The sequence below is a fragment of the Rissa tridactyla genome, chromosome W (genome assembly GCF_028500815.1).
Source record: "Rissa tridactyla isolate bRisTri1 chromosome W, bRisTri1.patW.cur.20221130, whole genome shotgun sequence".
In the NCBI taxonomy this organism is placed as follows: Eukaryota; Metazoa; Chordata; class Aves; order Charadriiformes; family Laridae; genus Rissa; species Rissa tridactyla.
The window spans coordinates 30,095,118-30,118,522 of NC_071496.1; the positions used below are offsets into that span (position 1 = coordinate 30,095,118).

The window sequence follows — 23,405 nt, forward strand, 5'->3', positions numbered from 1 at the left end:
ACCCTTTCTTTGACCATCCAACCCAGCACCGGCAGTCGAGGTGCTAAGAGGAGCTGTGCTTCTGTGCCAACCACTTCCGAAGCAGCTCGAACCCCTTCATATGCTGCCAACATCTCTTTCTCTGTTGGAGTGTAGCGGGCTTCGGATCCTCTGCATCCCCGACTCCCAAACCCTAGGGGTCCACCTCGGGTCTCCCCTGGTCCTTTCTGCCAGAGGCTCCAGGTAGGGCCGTTCTCCCCGGCTGGGGTGTAGAGCACATTTTTAACATCTGGTCCTGCCCAGACTGGCCCCAGGGCCACTGCATGGACTGTTTCCTGTTTGATTTGTTCAAAAGCTTGTCGTTGCTCAGGACCCCATTTAAAGTCGTTCTTCTTCCGGGTCACTTGATACAGAGGGCTTGCAATCAGAGTGTAATCTGGGATATGCACCCTCCAAAAACCCACAATGCCTAAGAAGGCTTGTGTTTCCTTTTCACTAGTTGGTGGAGACATAGCTGCTATTTTGTTGATCACATCCATTGGAATCTGACGGCGTCCATCTTGCCATTTTATTCCTGAGAACTGGATCTCCTGCGCAGGTCCCTTGACCTTACTTCGTTTTATGGCAACACTGGCTCTCAGAAGGATTCGGACTATTTTACTCCCTTTCTCAAAAACTTCTTCTGCTGTGTTGCCCCATACAATGAGGTCATCAATGTATTGCAGATGTTCTGGAGCTTCCCCCTGTTCCAGTGCAGTCTGGACCAGTCCATGGCAAACGGTGGGGCTGTGTTTCCACCCCTGGGGCAGTCGATTCCAGGTGTATTGGACGCCCCTCCAGGTGAAAGCAAACTGTGGCCTGCACTCTGCTGCCAAAGGGATTGAGAAGAATGCATTGGCTATATCAGCTGTGGCATACCACTGGGCTGCCTTGGACTCCAGTTCGTACTGCAGTTCTAGAATGTCCGGCACGGCAGCACTCAGCGGTGGCGTGACTTCATTCAGACCACGATAGTCTACAGTTAGCCTCCACTCTCCATTAGATTTTCGCACCGGCCATATGGGACTGTTAAAGGGGGAGCGAGTCTTGCTGATCACTCCTTGAACCTCTAGGTGACGAATCAGCTCATGGATGGGAATCAGAGAGTCTCGGTTAGTGCGATATTGCCGCCGATGCACCGCTGTGGTAGCGATCGGCACCTGTTGTTCTTCGACCCTCAACAACCCCACAACAGCAGAGTCCTCCGAGAGACCAGGCAAGGTAGACAACTGTTTAACTTCCTCCGTCTCCAAGGCAGCTATGCCAAAGGCCCACCGGTACCCTTTTGGGTCCTTAAAATGCCCTCTCCTGAGGTAATCTATGCCAAGGATGCATGGAGCCTCTGGGCCAGTCACAATGGGGTGCTTTTGCCACTCATTCCCAGTTAGGCTCACTTCCGCCTCCAGTACAGTCAACTCTTGGGATCCCCCTGTCACCCCAGCAATACAGATGGGTTCTGCCCCTCTATAGCTTGATGGTATTAGGGTGCACTGTGCACCCGTGTCCACTAGAGCCTCATACTCCTGTGGGTCTGATGTGCCAGGCCATCGAATCCACACCGTCCAATAAACCCGGTTGTCCCTTTCCTCCACCTGGCCGGAGGCAGGGCCCCTCTAATCCTGGTCAGAGTATCCGTTACTCACTTCTTGCAGGAATGACTTGGAAGTCCCTTCAAGAGGATCAGAAGCAAGATCAGGCCTTCTGCTCTGTCTGGGGAACTGCCCGCTGGAAACCGGGGCGGCACTTTTCCTGGAGGGATCCCCTTTTGTGGTTGTCCTTCCTTGCAACTCCTGTACCCGTGTCCGCAGGATCCAAGTAGGTTGTCCATCCCACTTCCTCACGTCCTCCCCATGGTCACGCAGGTAGAACCACAGGGTGTCTCCTGGTGTGTACCCTCTGTACTCTCTCTCTCGAGTGGGGAAATGCCTGCTCCTAATAGCTGAGATGCTGGCCCGTGCAGGTGGGAAGTAGGACATATTCCCTTCAAGCTGCTGGACCTTCCGGGACAGTTTCTCCACAGCTGAGACAAGGGGGGAAGAGAGACTTTCTTCATATTGCCGGAGCCAGCCAGCCACCTCATCCACCGTTGGTCCCTCTTCACCTTTCCATTCCATTACTGCCAGGGAGTTGGCATATGACGGTGGTGCGCTCCGTACAAACTTCCGCCACATGGGCCTTGTGCACTGCACCTCATCGGGGTCTGTGGGTAAGTCTGCATTGTCCAAGTCATAATAAATCATCTCCCGCACGGCTAATTCTCTCAGGTCCTGGATACCTCTCTCCATGGTAGTCCACTTGCTTGGGTGACATACAACATCCTCACTGAAGGGGTACCTCTCCCTCACGCCTGACAGGAGTCGTTTCCAGAGGCTGAGGGCTTGGGTCTTCTTCCCAATTGCCTTGTCAATGCCGCCTTCCCTAGACAGGGATCCCAGCTGCCTGGCTTCCCTGCCCTCTAATTCCAGGCTACTGGCCCCGTTATCCCAGCACTGGAGCAGCCAGGTGACAACGTGCTCGCCTGGAAGTCGGCTAAAATCTTTTCGCATATCCCGCAGCTCACTCAAGGATAGGGATCAAGTAATTATCTCTGGTTCTGCCTCTTCCTCCTGCTCTCGTGATGACCCTGGTTCATCATCATCTCTTACTAAGCGAACTGATTTCTTCGTGTACTTCTCCTTCTGTATGGGGGCGACTGATACTGGCACGGGTTGGTTCCCTGGTTCAGCGGCAGTGGCTGCCACAGAGGTTGGAGTAGCTGCAGTGGCTGTCACAGGGGTTGCAGTAGCCGCAGTGGCTGCTGGTCTGGTCTCCATCTCTTCCCCCTGAGGGTGCTGCATAACACTGAGCAGTGCCTGGTAGATACTGGCCAGGGCCCAGCACAGCGCGGTGAGTTGTGCCTCTCTGGAGCAGCCACAGCATTTTCCCTTCAGATATTCTACCACTTTATCAGGGTCCTGTAATTGTTCAGGGGTGAAGTCCCAGACCATTGGAGGTGAGAAGTTCTCTAGGTACCTGCCCATGTTTTCCCACATGCCGTGCCACCCCTGACTATCCAGCCTCGGGGCAGATCTCTGGGTGGTAGTCTTAAATAGTCGCTTAACCCTAAACAAGACCTGGAACGTATTCAGGAGACATAACACTAGGACCAGGCTGGTTTGAGCATCCCAAGGATATTCAAAATTCTCAAAAGCTGTCATACCTGACCCGAAGGAGAAAAGGGAGGCAAAGGAGCTGGGGAAAGTGTCCCCCCCTGTTTCCCCCACAGACTGGGTGTGATTATTAATAAATTCTGAGAGACGGTGCCCAATGTACGGACAGGACAGCAATACCACATAAAAGCCCCAAAGTAACTGTCTAACAAGTGATGTTATCATCTCATAAGCCGATATCGCACAGGACAGCAGAATGATAAGCCTCATCCCTCTCCCAGAAGTAACAAACATCATTGCGGGGAGTACATAAGCCATATAGGAATTCACATAACCCAGCCATGAGAACAAACCAAGCAACATGATGACCAGCGACTATTTACCTAATACAATAAATGCACACAACAAATTCGTTTTTCCAAGCTCTAGTTGGATTCTGTCGTTATCTCAACCCTTCGAGCCCCACGTTGGGCGCCAAAAAGGACTGTCGTGGTTTGGCCTCAGACGGCAACAAAGAACCACGTGCCGCTCGCTCGGGCCTTCCCGATACAGGAAGAATCAGAAGAAAAGGCAAGACTCTTGGGTTGAGACAAAGGCAGTTTAACAGAACAGCAGAGGGAACAAGAAAACAACAACAATAACACGGACAGAGGAATATACAAACACGATTACGGAACCGCCGCTCCCCGCCGCTCCCCGACCGGACCAGGGGTGCCCCAGCCCGCTCCAAGCGGTGACTTCCTGCCCCCTCCCCCGGCAGCTCAGGGTGGGCATGGCTCACATGGCATGGAATACCAGGAAAAATTAACCCTATCCCCGCCAGAACCAGGACAGTCACCATCCCTAGAGGTGTTTAAGAAACATCTAGATGTGGCACTTCAGGGCGTGCTCTGAAGGGCAGACATTGTTGGTTGTGGTTTTTTGGGTTTTTGCGTTTTTCTGTGTGTGTGTATGGTTGGACTCGATGATCTCAAAGGTCCTTTCCAACCATGAAGATTCTAAGATGGAGAGGGAGATGCAGGAGGTGCAGGAGAAGCTCAACAACAGTGAGAGCACTGTGGCCATACTGCGCTCCTGCACGACTATAGGTAGGGCAATGGTGGACCAGGGATGGGGTACTCCAGGGGACCCCAGCACTCCTCAGCAGATGCAGTGCCGAGGCACGGGCACTGGCTTTTTAGACACATGATGGGGATGGGGTGGTCCAAAGGCTGAAGCTATGCCTGGGCAGAGGCTGAGCCTACAATGTCTGCTGGGGAGATGCGGGGGCTGTTCCTAGTCCAGGCTGGGCCTCCCCAGGCATCTGTGGCTGAGCAAGTACCTGAGCTGTGCCCCTGCCCCCAGACTGCTGTCCCTCAGGCTGGCTGCTGTACAGGGGCAAGTGCCTCTTCATCTCATTGGAGAAGAAGACATGGGAGGACAGCAGAGATGAGTGTGAGAAGAAATATTCTCAGCTCCTAGTCACCAAATCCTGGAGTTGCTGAACCGTACTGGTAGGGTACTGGGGGAGCTGAGGGCAGGAACTGGTGCATCCAGCCCTGGGGTCCCCAGGTGGGCCAGCACCCTGCCAAAACATCGGAGGGTGCAAGGCCAATCACTGGAGTACATGGCTGGTAGTGGATGTGGGATGGAGAGGTTCTGGCACCCCTGGATGCTGCCCAGGCTGGAGCGGGGCATCGGGGCTGCTCAGCTGTCCTGCCCCATGGAGCTCTGGCTCCTTGGGGAGATGGTCACCCCCCGCAGACACCGCAGTCTGTAGACACTGTGGAAAAGACACGAAAAGGCCCTTTTCCCCCTTCTCCAGACCTTCCTGAAGAATGCAGACATCCCGTACTGGATTGGGCTGCAGAAGAGCAGCTTCCCCTGGTATGACTATGGCTGGCTGGAGGAAGGGGATCTGGATGGCGAGGCGGTCTTAGATGCCTGGTTCTGGGTGGACCGTTCCCTTTATGAAAGGTACCTGGTGGCACAGCCTCTTGACAAAACCCCCTCTTCTCCAGCATGGCTTTAGGAAGCATTTTAAATCCCAATGGTACCCAGTCCCAGGCACAAGCACTGGGCAAGAGCATCAAAGCAGCTGAGGCTGAGGGGAGGCAGGTGCAGCAGTGTAATGAGATGCTCGAAGGCTGTGCAAAGGGACAGTCAAGCCTTGGGGGGGGCACGTGCAGGGCTTGCGTGAGCAGGAGGCAGCGAGAGGGGACAAAAGAAACCGCAAATTTTATTTGGGGTCTAGACAAAGTGCTTTAGTACCACCTCTATCACCCATGTGCCTCCCCTAGTCCCTCCTTGAGGGGAAATCCATCCTTCCTGCCGGTAGAGAGTCCTGGACTCCTCCCCACCATGTGCACGCCCTCCCCAGCTCACCACAGCTTCCTCTTGTGGTGTCTGAGAGCAGTGGGGAGGAACACACTTGTCTGGCCTGAGTGCTGGCTACCCAGCCCCTGATCACTGCCTGCTCCTCCATCTTCAGCCCCATGGCCCAGGGCAGCACTGCCAGACAGGCAGCTCCTCCAGCCGTCCACAAGGCTATCCCCACCACCGGGTGCTGCAGGGATGAAATATTCCCTGGATGCGAGGCTGAGATTCAAGCAGGGGTAAGGCTAAAGGGAGTCGCAAGTAATGCAAACCTCAGGCAGAGGGGTTTCTCAGCCTGCCTGAGGGAGGGCAGGGATGCATTGGCTGAGGCTTCAGCCTCTGAAATCAGTGAGCATGCAAGAGGGAACCTGTCAGCCACCCTGGCTGCCTGCAGCCCTTGGCAGGGGATGGTGGATAGGGTGGTGGCAGCCCCCTGATGTGTCATTTCCCCATCCAGGCCATGGTAGTCAAAGTTGAATGGGTCCTGTGCCATAATAAGCCATGGGAACATCAAACCTGCCCAGTGCACCAGTCCCGATGACCTGCACCTCTGGATCTGTGAGAAGGCAGTGGGGCCGAGCTCCCCTTTGATATGACAATGACTGCTGGCCCTGGCACCACTGTGGTAAGTGTGCCCATGCCAGGCTCTGCTGTGCCCCGGGGTGCATGGAGCCCATGGGGGTGTTCGTGGAGGAAAGCAGGGAGCCTGAGCCTCTGCATGGGGCATGTTGACCCCTGGCTCGTCAGGAAAGGGAGAGGAATGCAGGCACATCCCTATGCTGGATGGAGCCTGCCTCCATCCCTTTGCTGCCATGGCAGCCCCTGGCCTGTGGTAGCTCAAGAGACACCACCCCACCCCCTGCAAGCTGTGGGACAGCAAAAGGGCAAGATGGGGGAAACCCCTTTGCAAGCTGCCTTCCCAGTCTCACTGCATGCAGGGGAGGCTGGGCAGCACCTCACCCTCACCCTCTGCCTTCCCTTCCAGTGCCTGTGCCCTGTGCTGCCTCTGCTTCAGCCTTGCTGCACCTCCGCCTGGGATGTTCCATCCACTCAAGCAACCCCCTTCCCTCTTGCAGACCCCTGCCCAGGGGCCACCCAGGTCCTTCCCACCTGCTCCCCTGTCCACAGTGATGCTCGGGCATCATGCAGGCTGGGGGAGGTGGTGGCGATGACTGTTTCCCCACAGATGACATGCTTCAGCAGAGTGGTACAGGCCCCACAGCTCAGCCCCACACCTGCACAGGGTACACTGGGTCTTCCTGAGCACAGGGGCTGGCACATCATAGGGAGCTGTCTTGGTTTTGGCCGGATTGGCCAATCAGAATGACAAATGGCCCCTCCCCCCGCCTCTCTCCAAAGAGAGGAGAGGAGGAGATAAGGAGATTTACGAGTTTAGAAAAAGAACTAAACTACTTTAATGAAAATAATAATAAATAAGGAAATAATAAATAATAATAGAATAATAAAAATAATAATTTATATACAGTATATACAAACCCATATCCAGCTCCCAGGATGACGATCGCGTCACCAGCAGGCACAGGGAAAGTCCCAGACTGGAGTCAGCGACAGACAGGAGCAGGATTCCACATCTGGAGTCAGGAATGCTCGGATCGGGATCAAAAGCAGACAGACAAACAAACAGGGTCCTCCTTGGACGTCAGCCATTGAAGGAAGAGAGCTGACCCTTTGCTCCCTCAGCTTTTATACTGAGCATGGGGCAGATGGGATGGAATGCCCTGTTGGTCAGTTTGGGGTCACCTGTCCTGTCCGCTCCTCCCTGCAGGTGGGACCCCTCTGCGCTTTTCTGCTTCCGACCCTCCAACAGGGCAAATAACGAAAATTAGCTGACCTTGGTTGTTATAGCAATAAGTCTAAGCAAGAGCCTCTGTGCGTACCATTCCTTGGCACAAACTGGCTTCTCACTCTGAGAATGAACAGTGTCTGAACAATATGCTGTTAATTTCAGACTTTAGTCGGTTCGAAGAGGCCCAGCTAAAAAGTAAAACTACAAACCAGAAAATTGGTTCTGTTTTACCTCAAACCAGGACAGGAGCCTGAACCTGGCTGCAGAGTGGAGGGAGCCCTGATGCTCAGCGCTGCAGCCATGCAACAGCCCCAGCATGGAGTGAGCTGTGGTGCAGGTATGCAAGGACACAGGAGCAGGGGATAGCACAGCCCCACACCCAGCCAGGTCCCTTCCCCACAGCAGGGACTTTCTCTCTGGCCTCATACTGGGAGCAGCTTGGCCCCTGGCTTTCAGGCAACTGTCATGGTTTCAGCTGGTTGCAAAGTTGGCAAAGGAGAGAAGCTGCACTTGAACCGGCTGGCGCCTGTGCTGGCAGTTGGGGTTTTTTTGCTAATTAGGAAGTAGAGCAGTGACCTTTAGGGCTACTATGTGATGGTGCCTTTCAAAAGCAAAAGCAACTCCAGGACTTACAACAGACTGACGCTTTGCAAGACAAATCATCATGACTTTAAATAGTTATTACACATGTGCACATGCACATATTAAGCAAAAAAAAGCCCTGATGTAATGCTGCATCCAGGCAAGAGCAGAGGAAGTCATGTTCAACCAGGCGAAGATGCTGTCAGTTTATTATGGGGTCGTGTTTGCCATATATAGTTGATTAATTGCGATGTGAATGAGCTTGCTTGAAGAGCAAAAGGGTGTTAAAGGCAGGTGTTTTGGAGGTGGCACATGTTACTCTGTCTTGTCTGCTGGCTGAATCCACTTTGTAGCAATAAAGAGGCACAGCTTGTCTGCTCTTTACTTTCTTGTGTACCACCACAAATGGACTTGGGGGCATAAACCTAAATAATAAATGGGAATCTGACTGAAGCTGTTTCAACTGAAATGATCACTTTGGAGCTGTTAAGACCTGGGGCTGAGCCAGGCTGGCTCGTGGTCCCTGAGGGGGGACCTCAGAAGCCCTTGGGCAAGTCCATGCCACCCCATCCAACATGCATCCAAGAGACAGAAGTGGCAGCCTGGGTCACTGGGACATTCAGTTTTTATTGAACACTTTAAATAAGCTGAAGGGGAGAGAAGTAAAAGACAGCATCCATTGTTTGTTTCAGTGGCCAGCCTGGCCCAAACCATGACAATATTACTAGCAATTATTATTATTAATAATAATAAAAAAACCCATAAGAGTTTTGCATTCACCAGTGCATTTTGGGGAGGGAGGAAAACCAGCTCCCACCCTTGCCAGGGGCCAGGCAGCCTGTCCATGCTGTCCACCGGCCCCTTTCCCCCAGCTGCCTGGGAGGCTCTGGGGTGGGATGCTGGGCAGGATGGGGCCCTGGCCCCTCTGCCAGCACCCCACTCCTGACCCTGTGTGCCAGGGGGACACGGGGCACCATACTGGCTCAGCACCCAGCCCCCATCACTGGGTGGGCAGGGGGCAACCCCAGCGCTGGCAATCTTCCCTGGGCACTGCCCCACGGGCATCACCCCTCTCCCAGCCCCCTGCATGCTTCTCCCCATGTCAGGGACAGGGTGCTCTTCCCACGCTTGTGAGGAAGCATGGGGACACCCACCAGCCCCACAGGTTCCCCCAACACACACATACACACACTGACACCTCTGCCCCCAGCCCAGCCCCGCTCATCCCATGGCCTGGGGGGGCCATGGGGGGCTCCCGGCTCATTGCACACCCCTTGGCAAGAGCTCGTGGAGGGGTGAGCCTTTGGGGAAGGGGGGGTCCTGTATCCAGGGCTTGAGCCCTGGGGGCCCTGTGGAGGACCAGCCCTGCTGCCCAGGGCAGCGCTGGAGTATGCCCAGGGCAGGGGTGCTATTGCATTTCAGTCTCTGTCAGGGACCCAGCCTGCCCCTGGGGGCTCCCCGCAGACCCCTGAGGCCAATCCCAGTGGAACAGGTGCCTTAGCAGTACCATGGTGGCCATGGCATAGGGCACCATGGCCACCAGAAGCCAAGAGAGTAAAGACAGACCACAGGGACATGCTGGGCTCCTGCACCTGCCCAGTGCTGTGGCTGCGGGGGAGTCCGAGGGGCAGCCAGACCCAGCCCTGCTCCACAGGGATCCCAGGCACTAGAACTGTGTCTCTGGCAGCTTCAGACTGGGCTCTGCCAGCACTGGCCCTGGGGCTTTCTGGTGGCGGCCTTGGTTGTGGTAGAAGAGGCTCTTAGCCTTGCAGTTGAGGTTCTGGTAGTGGGGCAGGCTGGGTGCCAGCTGGTAGCAGACAGAGGCAAAGCTGAAGGCACCTAGCAGCAGCTGGGGCAGTGTGGCACCTCATCCTGCTCCAGCACGGTGCTGGAGCCATGCCTGGGCAGCATGGCTGCATGCTCCATCTGCTCCAGTCTGCCATGCAAGGGATGCTGAGCTCGGAGAAGCCATGCTCCAGCCCGCTGCCCCAAGCCAGGGGTTTGTTCCACGTGGTTGTTGTTGAATAGTAGCCTGTTGGGGGCTTGTGATTCTGGATGCCAGGTTTGGGTGCCCAAGGCTGCCATGTGGATGAAGTTGCTGTTGGGGATGGCGGGGGAAGATGCAGCAGCTTGGGGCTGTCAGGACCACAGTCCATCTGCTCCTCTGCACCAGGTCTGGGGGGTGAGGCTTGTCCCCAAGCCAGAGGGAGGAGGAGGACAGGGGGCTGGGGGTTAGCAGTGGGACAGGGGGACCCTATGTCCAGCACCAGGCCCCCTCGGCAGGGCAGCTCAGGGGAGGCAGGCAGCAAGTAGCACTTGCAGGGGCCGGCAGCAGGGGTTAAGAAGTCACACTACACCTCCATCGCAGGCTTGGGTGTCATGGGGGTGCTGAGTTGAAGCGGGGCTGGGGGGTGGAAGGTCAAAGGTGAGTGAGATGACCGACTTGCTTGGTGTGTCTTCCCTCCGTTCAGGTCCTTGTGCTGGGAGAAGGGGTTGATGCAGGGCAGTGTCTCCTTGGTCCTGGCCCCACTGTAAGGCTCCAGTGGCCAGAGCAGAGCAGGCAATTTTGGGGGGGAACATGTCAGACTGGCTGCAGGACTAGCGCTGGTCCAGATGCAGGTGTTGCATCCCCAGCTTGTGCAGGGGCAACTGCTCAGTGCGGTCGGCTGCCCTCCCGGCTACCCCTGGGCACAGGCACAGGAGCTGATCACCAGTGCAGCTACTGGAACAGGGTGCCACGGGGTGCTGGGCACCCAATAACCCAGAGGTGCACCCCAGGGGGGAAAACAGCAATCAGCTCCATCCTGCAGACCTCGTGCAACCCCTGTCTCCTTCCCTGATGGCTGCTGAGGTAGGATGGGACACCCCACAGCCCCCCTCCTTGCACACCCCTATTGCCTGTCCTTGGGGTGCCCACATACCATTGAGTGTGGCCGACATCCCAGGCATGGGCAGGCTCTCCCCGCTGCCAAAGAGGGTGGCCCCAGTGCCCTTGGTGCCTGGCTGGTGCTGCAGGACACCCTCCAGCCACTGCGTGATTTCCAGGAACGAGGGGCGGGAGGTGGGCTCCATCTGCGTGTAGGAAGGGTTCCCTGTGAGGTCTGCAGCCCTCCCAGCACCCCAGGGAGCCCTGCCCAGCAAAGGCAGCTCCCTGCCTCTCCCCCTGCACAGGCAAGGTTGCCTGTCCAGTTGCCCTGGCAGCAGAGATGGGAGGCTCACACTGCAGCAGTGGAAAGCGAGCTGGAGGAAGGCTGCTGGGCAGTCAATTCCCACCATGGTGCCAAAAGTGGTGACGTCCAGGCCAAAATCCTGCACCAGGGAAAGGAGGAAGAGTGAGGCCAGGTCCCCCAGGGCACCACATAGCCCAGGGGACCCAGGGTGGCTTGGCCTCCTCCACCTGCTGCACTGACTGCATGTCACCCAGGGCTGCAGACCTGGCAGCACCCTAAGTTGGGTCAAGGCTGGGGGATGCTGGGACACAGATCCCTCCTGCTCTCTTTCTGAATCCAACCATCCCCTTCTCCCACCCGGGCTGACTCTGGGCGAAGACAAATCATCAGAGAGCATCCCTCCTCAGGCAGCAGCACCTGCTGCCAGAAGACATTTGGGACACAGCACGCCTGTCCTGAGACATGAGGCAGCTCCTGCACATGGGGCTCTGCCCCGTGCAGGAGGATGGTCCCCCTAGTTTGGTGAAGCAGCCCCAGCCGCGGTGCTGCTGCCTGCTGCCCTCCCTCCCCATTCCCATCCCAGGGAGTCACCTCGGTGCGGGGCAGGTAGTCGGGGTCAGCGGGGATGCGAGCAATGGTCTCACACAGGATGATGCCGTATGCGAACACATCGGCCTGCAGAGAGCAGGGAGTCACTGGGGGGGAGCCCTGCAGCCCCGAGGTGATGTGCCCACCCTTCTGTAAACTCACAGCCCCCCTCCTCCCCGCAGAGCCACACCAGGGGCCCTGCCACCTTGCTCCTGAGGGATGTCCAGTTTCTTTCCTCTGTGTGCCCCACCGCCCTCAGGGCTGCAAATCCTGCAAACCGCCAGCAGCACAAGCCTGGGTAAAGCCCTGCACGCAGCAGACACAGTGCATCACCTTCTCATTGTAGATCTCCCCTCGCAGCACCTCCGGTGCCATCCAGTATGGGGAGCCCACCACGGCCAGTGGCTCCTCGCTGCCCTCGCTGGGGAAAATGGCAGGATGTCAGGGGCTGCCTGCAAGCCCCTGCCCCTGTCCCACCTCCCATCCTCCCGCTGGGGCAGCCCGAATTGCCATCTCCATCCCCCTTCCTGGGCTAACCCTCCTCCATGCACCCCATGAACTCATGTTTCCCCACCCACACCATCCCCTTCTGCATACCCTCCTAGCCAGCCCCAAATGCGTCCATCTGTCCCACCGCGGGGGAGCACCCCCACTGTCCCCCATCCCTGCCCTTCTAGTTTACCCCAAATGTCCATCCCTCCCCAGCTCCTGCTCTAAGTGGGCTGTAAACCCCTCACTCCAAGGACAGGGATGGACGGGTGGACACTGACCACACACCTGTAGGCAGGGATCTTCTCTGCCAAGCCGAAGTCACCCACCACAGCCGTGTAGCTGTTGGCTTCACAGCGCACCAAGCAGTTCTGGGGGCACAGGAGGACTCCTGTCACACCATCACACCAGCCCTGCCTCACCAGCCACTGCTCCTGGGATGCCCCAGCACAGTACAGCCTCCTGCTCCCCAGTCAGCTGTGCCCGGGCAGCAACATGGGTACAGGACAACAAGGGCAGCAGAATGCCCCATACCTTGGAGGTGAGGTCACGGTGGAAGATGCCCTTGGAGTGCAGGTAGTGCAGGCCACGGGCGATATCGAGGGCCAGCTTGACACGCATGGACCAGGAGAGGGGCACAGGGCTGTCCAGTAGCTGCTCCAGGTTACCACTGTTGATGTACTGATAGGAAGAGCCGGGTCATTGCATCACTGCACCACCCCCCCCTCACATAAAGCTGGATCCTCATCTCTCACCCCAATGCATCCTCCAACCACCCAATGGCACAGCCCCCCAGCAGACCTTGCCCTGCACATGTGCCACTGACCAAGAAAGTGTCCCCATAGCCATTGCCATCCCCTCCCCAGGCCCTGCCCACAGGAACCCCAAGACTTGTGGCTGTTGCCCCACTCTCACCTCTGTCAGTGCGTGCAGCTGTCCCTGGTGCACACACACCCCCATGAACCTGTGAGGCAGAGGGGACCTGAGGATGGCTGCAGCGGGGACCAGCCCCAGGAGCTTGCCCAGCCCCAGTAGCAGCTCTGACTGGGGATGGCAGTGGGGGAGCAGGCCCTACCTGAGGATGTTAGGGTGCGAAAGGCGGTTCATCAGCTGTACCTCCCGCAGCATGTTGCTCCGGTTGCTGCTCAGCTTGTTCATCTTCAGCACCATGATCTGGCCAGACTGTGGGTGCTGCACCTGGAGGGGGTGCAGGGGTGGTTGAGCCCCACGTGTCTCCACAGCATCCCCCAGATGCCAGTCTGCACCCAGCACCCACCCCCAGCCCTAGAGGTTGGAGCTAAGCATCCCACACCCGAGACATGGGGCACCTCAGGGACTGCTAGGGTTAGGGAAGGCTCTCCTAGCACAGCAGCACCCAAGGACCCCCAATGCCCAATGATGCACAATCCTATCCTTCCCAGGGCATCCTGCTTGTCACGGTGTCCCCCACACACACACACTGTCCAGCCCTCCTGGAGAAGCAATGGCAGCTCCTGCAAGCTGTGACCCCAACCCCGCTGTAAGGACAGGCAGGTGCAGGATTGGGGCGCACCAGGGAGAGCTTTTTCAGGTCAGTACCACCCAGCCAGACCCCACCAGCATGGGGTGGAGGACAGAGGGGGCACATCACCCCCAAACCAGGCCCAGAGGTAGCCAACAATGCCCTGGTGCATGACCCCAGCCCTGTGAGGCACAATGCTTGGATGTGGCTGTATATTTAGCCATCCCCAGCCCAACAATGTCATGTGAGCTGGGGACCTGGCCCCCCCGCCAGGAACAGCAGCTGGGAGCGCAGCCAAGCATGGACACCCCTGTCCTCTGGCAGCCCCTGGCATGCGCAGGGCGAGGGACGGACACAGGATCCCCTGCCCCAGCACCGTGCCAAGGGCCTGAGCCGGCGCTGGGTGTCCCCTCCTGAGCGAGTGCTGGTGGTGGGATGAGACCCCCCTGAAGCAGCAGCTGAGGGGGAAGACACCCTGGTGGGTCCCAGCTGCCCCCCAGCACACACCAAGCCGCGCACAGAGGCACAGGCATTCCTCCACGCTGCTGTCAGCTCCCTGCTCTTCTCCTTTTTAGTTGATGCTGGTTGAAGCTGCTGTGCTGGTGCCAGCCCCTGGCCTGCCCCACAGCCCCATGCCCCAAGGATTGCCTCCCCAGGGAAAATACAGGGGCTGGCTGGAGGCAGGGTCCCCAGTGCCCCTCATCCTGCTCTCAGCTTGGCCCCTGTCCCCATCACAGAGGGGGGAGACTGATGTGCTGGGCCCTCCAGGAAGCAAGAAGCAATAGCCTGGCCAACCCCTTTGTGCCACCACCAGCTCACTGAATTCATGGAGAGGCTCTGAACAATTCAGCAGCCACCTGCCCACAGGCACCCTGCTCCAGTTACACCTATGTCACCTCCTGGCCAGCTGCAGACAGCCAGGACTCCCAGCCTGCATCTTCCTTGCTGAGCACTGGACAAAGCGCCTGGGCTCAGAGAGAACCTGTCCCAGGGTTGGACTTAACCCACTACACGAGCAGTCCTTGTTGCAGGGAGCACACTCCTCCAGCCCTGTACGCACCCAGGGCACCCCATCTAATGGCGCCCCAGGTCCTCCCCATGCCTACCACCTAGCTCACCCCACCCCATCACTTGCAGCGCCTGGCACTGCTGTCAGTTCCATCCCAGTGCCTGGGGGCTCCCTGCCCACACCTGCACCAGTGGGCAAGGCAAGGGGCACCCCCACAGCATCTCCACCATCCCTGCTTTCCCTCGGCCCCATCCCTGCACATGGAGGCAGCACCAGTCACAGAAATGGGGCTCCCAGCCTGGCCCAGCTGTGCATGCTTTAAGGAGGGAACCTGCCTGGCCAAAGCAGGGTGGGCAGGGTCTCCCTTGGCCCCTCCATCTCCCTGCAGAGCCCCAGCCCAGGCCAGAACCTGCCCAGGAGCACCCCACTGATGGCCCCACAGAAGAAGCCAGCAGGACCCCCCAACCCCGTGAAGCCCCCGGTGCTGAGTGCTGCCCGACAAAGCCCAGCACTCCCAAACCAGCTCACCCAGTGGCAGTGCTGCCTTTCCATGCTGCACAGGGCTGGCAGGACTGGCTTGGATGGTTTGGCTGGCAATAGCAGCTGCCAGGCACCAGAACTGTCTAAGGACATCTAATGCCTTAATCCTGGAGAAGAAGCAGCCTGGGGGAGGGAAAATCTGATGAAAGCCCTTTCCCTGGGACCCCAGGAGCTCCCAGCCGGCACAGCGGTGCCCTGGCACCCTGCTCCAGGACTCCATCCCCAGGGGCAGGGAGGGCTCCAGGGGCTCCCAGGACAGCCCCAGCCCCACACACATGGGGCATGATCTCCTCAAGGGCTTCCAGCGCCCTGAGCTCGTTTGTGAGGCCCCGTCCTATGGTCTCCCCTGCATGCTCTGTGGCTCAAGGCCAGTCCCTGCCCAGGCCAGCAGGGAAGGGGTTACACTTCCCCTAGGCTCCCTTTGGCCTCTCACATGCACTGGCCAGTTTACTCAGTCAGGCCAGGTGCTAGCACCAGCCCAGCAATCCAGCCATCCTCCTGCAGAGGAGGGAGCAAGCCATGACCCCAAGCAGGACACAGCCCCATGCTAAGGGGGTTTCTTTCCCCACCACCATACAGGGAAGGGAACAGCAGCAGAGCCTCCCCAGGCAGGACTGCCTTTCCCCTCACCTCTCCACACTCTGGCATGGTGCCCAGGAATCCCAGTGCATTCCCCAGAGCTGAGTTCACCCCGGAGCTGAGTTTGCTGAGTTCGGCCTGGCAGCCGTGCCTGGATGCAGTTGAGGGGGACACAGGACGGACACAAGCCACCAGCCCCCACCCAGGAGCCAGGTGAGCCCTCGCCCCTCACTGATGCCCCCCAGCACCCTGCACGGCCCCTACGTTGGGCGCCTCGTGAGGGTATCGCTGTCAAGCCAGGGTGCCGCAGCATGTTGGTCCCCATCCCATCTGTTGCCAGCATGTGGGGCTAGCTGCAGCCCCAGCCTGGGCACAAGGGATCTGAGCTCTTTTAACAGCGGAAATAAGAGTCTTATTTAAAGAGCATGCTAATCAGAGCGAGCAGATGGCCTGCTCCTTCCCTGCAGTCTGCACTCCTGTCTAGACACAGGGCAAAGCCCCTGCCCACCCCCCCGGGGGGGTCTCAGCAGCCAGCCCCCCCTGCACCCCACACCCAGGCCAGGCTCACATATTGCCCCACTCACCACACATACCCTAGCCCCAGCTTGGTGCAGGCAAGGCATAGTCACACAGAGACATCATCTTGCACCCCTCACCCCTGGGGAGCCCAGTGGGGAAAGACAGGAGGGCAGGTAAGGGAGCTAGCAACACCACTGGTAATCCCATAGCTGCCCATGACAGCTGCATCTGAGCCTGCAGGAATCCCAGTAGTGCAACAGGTCTTTTACTAGGCTGGACTGGAAAACCTGCTTATCACACAGAAAAAGCAGAATCAGTCAAGACAGACTTCCTCCAGGGAAGCAAAAGGAGCAGGGCACGCAGCACCTGCTCCTAACAAACACTTGAGCATCAGCAGTCCTCACCTCCCGCGCTCTCACACAGCGGGAGCCAGGGCAGTGCTGGTGCTGCACCATGGTGTCAGGGCATCACCAGCCCTCACCAGCAAGCCTGGAGCACACCCTGTGACAGCGCAGGAGAGGTGCCAGTGGGTCCTGGGCTAGTCAGCACAATGTGTTTCCAGCACCCAGGACTCCCAAGTGGTGACAGCAGAACCAGGGCTGCTCCCGGCCTCATTGTGGCTGGCTCACCTTGGCAAATTCACTTCCTCCCTACCTGCCTTAGTTTCCCCATTCGTGCTGTCTGTGTCATGCCACTCCACCCTCCTTTGTAAAACAAGGCAAGGTCCACTGATGACGGGCAGCAGATAAGAGGGAGGGAGTTGTGTCATTAGTTGCACTGATAAATTGGGAGTAAATGTAAAATCTCAAAGATTGGTAAGGAAGTGAGCAGAGACGGGCAGGCAGCAGCACAGGGAGCTGCTAATCCCACCCTAGCACCATAGAAATGGGGCGCTGGGCTGAGCACACTGAAGCCCTGGGAAGCAGCATCTCTGGGAGGATGTCTGACAGCAGGGCATAAGGGGCAGAGCTGGATAAGTGAAGACCTGTGGATACAGCCCCTGGGAGAGTGAAACCAGGATACTGCCTGCAGCCCCCATGTCTGCTGCAGACTGCACACAGGAAAGTAAGAAAGAGATTTGGGGAAGAGATGAAACAGCAGTTTAAGGGCTAGAGAAAACGTCTGGCACAAAGATACCTGGCTCAATCTTCTCAGTCTATCGGAGATGGAGAGGCAGCTCGCTGCAATATCCGTGTACCTGAGAAAATGGGTGGGCCTGGCACCTCTGAAATCACGCAAAGAAAGACAATGGGAACCAGCTGCTCCAGAGGGAAACTACCCAGCTCTACAGCACAGAGGGGGATTGGCAGGGAACAGCCCCTATGGAAAAGGGCACCTTTCCATCACTGGTGTCTCCTGTCCACTCTGGACAGCCTTCCCAAGAGAAGTGCTTGGCTGGAGTGGGCTAAGGCTCAACCCAGGAGCGAGCTTGGGACACCAGGGATCAGATGCTGAGCCCTTTGGCTTTAATGCTGGGAACACAGTCAGATGCCTGTGCTGGTACCCCAGCACCCTGCCTGGCCCTGCCTTGGCTGTGCACCAGAGCTGAGCTACCTGAGTCCAGGTCCCCTCTGCATCCCCCATGCCTGCTAAGGCTGGAATGAGGCAGGACCCAGCAGCCACATGGAGGAGGGAGACATGAGTGCCCATGGCCATGGAAAGTACAGCAGGAATGAGGCGGGAGGCAAATGGGTCCTGCACTGCCCTGCCAAGCTACATCCTCCTCACAAGCTCAGGCAGCCAACCTCCTGCTCAGATCCTGGGCCTGCTCCACCATCCTGCTGAGATCTTGGACTTAACCCACTGCATGAGCACAAAGCCCCATCTGGCCCCCTCCTGCCCCTGCCTCCTCTCTGGAACCCACCGCACAAGCACAAAGCCCTATCTGGCTCCTTCCTGCCCCTGCTTCCTCTCTGGCATGCACACAAATTGGCTCCTGCCACCTAATCCTGCTCCCACCCCCCCAAGTTCTGCCACTCCCCCAAATCCTACATGCAAATGGCCCCACAAGAACATGAACAATGGGTGGGAGAAGGAGCATTTTGCAGCTCCTGCAGGGTCTGGGGAAGCAGAATCAGCAAGGCAAGCAGAGACCGTGGCCTGACCAAGACATGGGAGCATCCATTATTAAAGAACTGTATCCACACCTGACATTATTAAATTCCTCCCTCTGCTCTGAGGTGCTGCTGTGTGCTCCATGCCAGAGATCAATAGTGGCCAGTGGACCTGGCCAGCAGAAAGGCCACAGCTCCACAGGGGTAGGAGGGAGCATGGAGGAGAGGGACTCCTCTGCATGCCTGCCATGGCCCCTCACAGGATGCTTCTTCCATGGCTGCAGAGGAGCCGGGTCTTGGGGTCTCCTTACTGAGTGGGGAATGGCACCAGGGCTGGGAAGGGACTCCAGGTTCCTGCTAGGATGTGGCCACTCAGACATGTTGTACATGGGAGCACGGTCCCACACAGAGGACACAGCACAGTGCTGCCCAGGACCTCAGCAACTGTGATGGGAGGTGGTGAGGGTCCTGCTGAGCCCAAAGCTGCTCTTTGAGGTGGGCAAAGCCACTAGAAGCATGGCTTAAGGGCAATACTTGCGGCTTGTGGCACCTTGAGTGATGCCAAGGATGAAAACAACACACCTTCCCTCGGACAGGGAGAGGTGGCTGTGGCATCGTGCCCTGGCAGTAGTGCATGGGCTGGCAGGGTACCGTCACCACACACCTCTGCTGCACTGTCGGGACCCTAAGCTCCCCGCCAGCACCCATGCACCCCTAACCAGGGTGTGGGCCACACATGGGCCTTCCTGCTCTGGCAGTCCCAGAGAGGACAGGGGACAAAGGCACCTCCAGGGTCCCAGCTGGGGGCCAGACCCCGTGCATCACACCTCTCTCCCAGACCTGGTCACCTTTGGGAGGTTCCTGTGAGGTGCTCCACACATCTACTGGAGCAGGCCCAGCAATGCTGGAAACCACCTCGGACTGGCTGCAAACACTGCCTGCATCCCCTGCCACAGGCACACCCTGGGCCTGGCGGGGATGGGGCTCCAGGCTTTTGACAGGGGTTCCCGGGGCTGGGATACCTGCCACCCCACCGGCGCCCCAGCCCCCCATGCCGCAGCGCTTCAGTGCGCTCAGCCTTCCCGGGCTGTAAACGCAGCCGGCGCTCCCCTCCCCCTCCACAGAGGAATGGAGGAACACACCCGGCGGGGACGGGGCTCCCCGGCACCTCAGGTCCCCGCCGTACAGCACCGTCTCGCCCCCGACCTCGCCCAGCTACCAGGGCTGGGGGCCCAGACCCCCCCCCGCACCCCACCGAGGGCCTGGCCGCGGTCCCCGGGGGATGCCCAAACCTGGCAGGATGCCTCAGGGACCGCCATCCCCGCTCCTGCTCTGCACACCTTGAAGACCTCGGAGAAGAAGCCGGCCCCGATCTTCTCGCAGTAGAAGTCGTCAATGCGCGCCAGGGTGGAGTCAGCGCTGCGCAGCGCCCGGTACGAGGAGGGCCGCAGCCACCCGCAGCCCGGCCAGGGCCCCGCCGCCTCCCCCTCGCCCTCCCCGGGCCGCCGCGGCATCTTCTCCCACTCCATGTCGGTCCCGCTGAGCACTCCCAGCGACATTCACATCCCCGCCCGGGCGCGGCGCGGCCGGGCAGCCCCGTGCCCAGGGCGCCACCGCTCCCCTTCCCCCCTGGCCGTTGTTAGCGGTAGAGGCGGCGGCGAGGGGAGGGCGGCTCGGCGGGGCGCACGGCGCTCTTCGCACGGCAGCGGCGCGGCAGAACCCCGACTCCCTCCGCCGTACAGCGCTGCACCTCCGCCGCTCCGAGCGCTGGCACCGGCGGGGCGGAGCCGGGGCGGTGACAGCCCTTAACTCCTTGGGACCCGTCTCCGCCGAGCCCTGCCGGAGTCCCCCCGCACCGGCGGGCAGCAGAGACCCTGCACACCCTGATGTCCGCATGCACCAGCTCCGGCCCCTGTGGAGGGTCCGTGGGTGCCGAGCTGCCAACTCTGTGCACACCTGCATAGGCTATGGGGCCCCGAGCTCCCCGTGCACGACTTGGGCAGATCCCATGGACACCTCCCCTACTCTGGGCCGTGCCCGGATGCACCTTGTAGATGCAGGACTCTCTTTCTCCCCATAGCACCCAGTCCCTGAGCAGATGGGCCAAGGGCGTGGGGATCTGATCTCCCCATATATTCAGCCCCACTCCATATGTGGTCATGGGTCCAATTCCCCCATACAATCAGCTGCTGCCAGGATGGGCCCCATTGGTACAGGCTCGGATCTCTCCTCACAGCCATCACCAGGCTGGATGGATGTTGTGGATGTGGGGCCCCGCAACTGCTTTGCTCCAGCTGTTTCCCTGTACGGTATGGCTGGCTCCACATGCCCTGCACTGCTCTAGCTGATTTCCCTGCTGGGAAAAGCAGCCACACGGAGTGTGTCCTGACATGGCATTTTTTGGCCAGTGTTCAGCTCCAGGTGCCACCAAATACAGTGTAGACACCAGGGACCAGGAGCCCTGTTTTTTTTTACTTGTCCCAGGAGGGGAGAATAACCCTGTGGGCTAGAGCAGGGAAACTGAGCCTGTTTTCTTTATAGTAGAAGCAGTCCCCTGCCTCCCCTAGAAATGCCTGGTATTTCTGCTCTTCCAGGTCCACAGAAGAGAGCAGGTCTGTGCAGGGCAAGTTTCCTGCATGTGGGGAGGCAGAGCCTGGGGACAGGGCTCTGCCAGTCTCTGTCTTGAAGGGTCTGAGCTGTCCCTTTCCTTGCCAGTGCTGCTCCAGCCCGGTGCCTCTGCCTGCCAGGGTGACTGATGGCATGTGCCAGGGAGGCTGCTGCAGCCGTGGGGAACCACGCTCTGCAGCAGGCCACATTCCTGCTGACAATGGCCTGACAGAATGACAGGAGAAGCTTCATGGGCCTCCTGTGATGGGCAAGAGAGGGGAGACCAGTGTCTGCGTGTGGGGATGGGAGGTTGCAGGCTCTGCCTTTCTACCATGATGGCCAGCTGCAGCTGCTCAGATGGCAGTGGGTGCCTTCCCTGACTGCCCGGGCTCAGCCCTGGTACCCAAGATCTGAGCACCCTGCTGCACCCACATCCTGGTGATCTCCAGCTCCTCAGTGGTGTAGGAAGCTGCTCAGAGGAGCAAAGCCAGCTCAGCTGGGACCAGAAGGAGAACAAACATTCCTTCTCCCTTTCCCTTGAATGCATGTGAGCAGCAGCCCCCTGAGGGTCAAGGCACCTCATCAGAGATGGGGAGTCATGGTGAGGCATCTTGCAGAGAGAAGCTCAGGACCACTGCATGTTCAGGGCTCCTGCTGCTTGCAAGTGACTGAGTTTACATCCAATTAAGTTGTAACGGATAAATTAAAGCCCTGGAGACAGCCCTGACTATGGAAATTGCTGCTGCTGCAGGATTTACGGTCCCTTCTCTCATCAGTGCTGGTAACTCTACTGTGCTATTTCCACCCTGCTCTGTTCCTGCCTGGCACAGCAGCGTTGAGCTGAGACACGGCTAAAGGTCCCTGGTGCCCCAAATCCCTCCCGTGGCGTGGGCAGGTACACTCTGGGCAGCTGGGTGCAAAGCCAGGCTGGGCTGAGCCTGCAGCAAACCCCGAATTAAGCTCTTCAAGCCCTGGTGAAGAACAGGAAGAAGAGAGGCCAGTGCTGGAGAGGTGCAGGGGCTGGGGTGTCCTGTAAGGATCAGGGCACACCATGGCCATGGGGTGGCCAGGCTGCATGCAGGGCAGCAAGGGGCACAGGGGAGCTTCCACACAGAAAGCCTGGTGCTTCCTTCATCCCCACCTCTATTCCACACCAGCACCTGTGGCACTGGGTCATTGCAGCACAGCTCTGGTTGGGATCAGCCAACAGTAACCCACCCTGACCAAAGGCTTGCCATGCTCAGAGTCCCAGAGCCAGACCTGGAGCAGTCCCCTCTTCTGAACCCATGTGCAAGAGCCCATCTGTACCTGAGGTTTCTTCTCTGCAAACACTCAGGAACATTAATGGCTACTGCTGAAGGGGATCCAGGGATGGCTGCAGGGAGTGAGTGTGTGAAGCTGTGCCAGAACAGGCAGAAAGCTTTGTTGCAAGATGGTTTTCCAGCCTGCAGTGGCTGTGCAGACCCAGAGGTGAGCAGGACAGGGGAGCATTGACTGACTCAAAAGATTCCCTTTGGTGCTCTCTCCCAGAATGTGAGTACAGCCTCTTGGTCCCAGGTGTCCTCTTGCCTCCTGTCCCCTGACCACCTCTGCTCTTTTCCCACATTACCACACATCACTCAGTAGATCCTTCCACCTGTCCCTGTCCTGCATGTTCCCCAGCTCCCTGCTTATGAGGTCTCTGACAAACCTCTCCCTCTTCTGCCCCATGGGAAACAGGAGATGGGGGCACAGCAGGGTCTGTTGCAACCTGCTAGGAGGCCTGGTCAGTACAAGGAGCCCAGAGTATGTGGAAGAAGGTCCCAGCCCCAGTGGTTCATGTGCAGCCTGCTTATGCTCAACAGCATGCAGTACAGGTGATGCAGCAGGACTACATTTCTCAGTGTGCTGTGTGTTGCTGAGCTCAGAGAGTGCAAGGCTGTGCATGCTCAGTGCCCAGCATCATGGCTGCAAGCTGCAGCAGCCCTTGTCCAGCTGTGAGCAGGGACTGGTAAGGTCCCAGCTGTGCAGGCACGTTGCTGCCTCCCCCTCATTCCCTCCCTGGCACTCCAGCTGCAAGGCCAATGCAGGGCTGTCTGTAGCGGGAGGGCTGCAAATATTTGTTGTGTCATTAATTTTCTACGAGCAGGATCATCACAGCACCTTGTAGCATTTGCTCACTGCCTCCTGTTGTTACCAAAGACAGGCCTCTGCTTTGTTTATAACCATCTGCTAACTAAAATGTTGTTTGTTTCCTACTAACCTTCTTATTGTGTGAGGAAATGCTTAGTCACTGAGCTGATGTTACAGATAGTGATAATGAGGAGACAGACAGAAGTAGCTCATCACCAAGGATGGGATAACAAGAAGTAGTTAATCACTTTGAGGTTCTTTTACGCATCAAGTATGTACGCCTGTACCAATTAGGACAGAGCTGTGGCTACTTCAAGGAACACCCT

General features: G+C 58.2%; 2 pseudogenes; one reads left to right on the forward strand and one right to left on the reverse strand.

Annotated features, from left to right (window-relative positions):
- The first annotated feature begins 1,962 nt into the window (after positions 1-1,962).
- On the forward strand, positions 1,963-6,118 carry LOC128901925 (killer cell lectin-like receptor subfamily B member 1C; annotated as a pseudogene).
- Positions 6,119-8,677: 2,559 nt separating this feature from the next.
- On the reverse strand, positions 8,678-19,919 carry LOC128901966 (dual specificity testis-specific protein kinase 1-like; annotated as a pseudogene).
- Positions 19,920-23,405: the final 3,486 nt, after the last annotated feature.